Source organism: Etheostoma spectabile, chromosome 10, assembly GCF_008692095.1.
Source record: "Etheostoma spectabile isolate EspeVRDwgs_2016 chromosome 10, UIUC_Espe_1.0, whole genome shotgun sequence".
NCBI lineage: Eukaryota > Metazoa > Chordata > Actinopteri > Perciformes > Percidae > Etheostoma > Etheostoma spectabile.
Window position 1 is genome coordinate 19,889,029 of NC_045742.1, and position 2,055 is coordinate 19,891,083.

The window sequence follows — 2,055 nt, forward strand, 5'->3', positions numbered from 1 at the left end:
TGGTAGATTACAATAAGAGCATACAGTAGTAAGTTGCTGTTTTCCAGCACACCAGTATCTAATTTATGTTACAAATGGTAGCTAGCTAGCTTTGTTTCTAGCTCCAGGCTAACTTTTTTCTTCCCACCTCCAGCTAGCTAGCTGTGCTCTGCTCTTGTCGTTGTGTTGACTGTTTCTTCCAGTATCGGATTCTCCTGGGGTCAATGTCGAAATGTGTTGCAGTTTTCCTCCACATGCTTTAAAACTCTTTTTGTTTAGTTGTTGAAAAGTCCGTCAATAGCACCAGAGCCCGTCATTCTCTGCCCTCACTAAATGAGACCCGCACGAAACGTCGATACATGGCACCGAACAAAATATTCCGATTGATGAGTATACAAAAATTATTTATCTTTTGGTACTGAATATCGGTACCTAAGAGCGCTTATCTGTCCTCTTTGCCCTCTCTGCATATTGACAGAGTGCGGAGCTCCGACACATGCTTACGCAGAAGTGTGTACGTCGGCTCTGCAGTTTTGTTGAAGTCACATTGAGTTACGGCAATGCTGATAAAGTGGTTTCAAGTGTGGTTACAGTTATTCAAAACCTTCAGAAGCGATATGATCAATATATTAATTTTGAGGCGAAAACGGTCACAGTGTTGTTGATGTTACTCTTCCTCTGAGACAAAAAGGCACCACAATGGTTTCTATGCCCTGATGACTGGCTGGCAGGCTGAAGTTGTAAGGCAAGGCAACTTTATTTCTACAGCACCTTTCAGCAACAAGGCAGTTCAATTATATTCCTTTGCACTTCAATGTTGACAACAGAGCAGTCACCAAGTTTATTGTTAAAGGTTAATGTCATTAGGCAGTTTGCACTAAAAAGTCTTTGTTTACATTCCTTTGCTTTTTAGTTATTCAATATTAGCTTGTACACAGTGTCATTTGTTTGATTATTTATTTATTATATATAATATGTTCATGTTGTGGCAAGAAGGTTTCTCTTTTTTTGTTAATTTTGGCCCAGTTGGGATTGATACCAATCCTAAGTACATGTCTGATGCACCACTATCCAAAAGCACAACAAGTGTTGTTAATGTTACATTTTTAAATTTTGATAACTGTTTTGATTCACAATTAAGGTGGACAATAGAAGTTTTGTGTTTAATATATTGTGTTGACGTTGACAAATGTATTTTAAAACATATGGTATTGATAAAAGTATTGTTTGAACCGGTATTGAAACTGAGGTATTGAAAGATTTTGAACGATGCCCAGCCCTACTCCTGTCCCTTTTTGATATTTATCCTGGATGACACTGATGATGATACTTTTGCTTTCTATTTGGTTGATTTCTTCCACCCTGCAGTAAAACTTTCTAATAGCTATAACTCGGATACATCTTGGTCGAGCTGAATCAAAATTACAAGCTTGCTGATTCACAGGTTTGACTAAAAGAAAATACTTTACTCACCACCAGTATGGCCATGTTTACAAAATGGTGAAGTCCAATGAAATTCACACTCAGCAGCTCGAGTGATGCATTTTACGTCACCGCTGATGAAGGACAAGCAGCGTTCAGCTTTGGAGACGAAGAGGACATAAACGTTACTATATAATAACCTCTTCTGTCTATCATGGTTTTTTTAATCCTCCCGGTCCTTCTTGACCTGAGGGAATAAACTCCCAGCAAATGTGTGGAGGAGGGGTTGGGGTGGTGCATGATCAGCCAAGGCTTGTGTTATGTGGATGAGGCTACAGCGTTGTTGTCATTACTTAGAATTCCTCATGGCCGCAACAGAAGCTACCAGATGGTTGTGGAGAAGAAGGAACATTTTTTTTCTTTAGACTGGAGAATGATTAAAACATTACTCTATGAGTTTGGTACCTTTTATGTCTTATATTCAGTGCTTAAGTCAGTGTAAATCAGGAGGTTATGGAACACAAAAAGGGTGCTGTTCTGACGGGTCACGGGGAGAGAAAAAGTCCTGAAACGCCTGTTGTAGAAACTGCTGTTTACACCAGTTTGACTCTCTCACTCGTTTATTGGTCTCTCTCTCTCTCTCTCTCTCTCTCT

The 2,055-nt window shown here is 39.4% G+C and overlaps 1 protein-coding gene and 1 long non-coding RNA gene across 2 annotated transcripts in view; one reads left to right on the forward strand and one right to left on the reverse strand.

Annotated features, from left to right (window-relative positions):
* The window catches only part of abcb7 (ATP-binding cassette, sub-family B (MDR/TAP), member 7), a 27,584-nt gene that overhangs the window by 3,790 nt on the left and 21,739 nt on the right, over window positions 1–2,055 (forward strand). The gene's annotated exons all lie outside the window — the stretch shown is intronic.
* The window catches only part of LOC116696453 (uncharacterized), an 18,971-nt gene continuing 17,387 nt past the window's right edge, over window positions 472–2,055 (reverse strand). The window contains exon 3 of the long non-coding RNA XR_004333733.1: window positions 472–583. This is a non-coding gene — a long non-coding RNA (uncharacterized LOC116696453). The remainder of the gene's footprint in view (window positions 584–2,055) is intronic.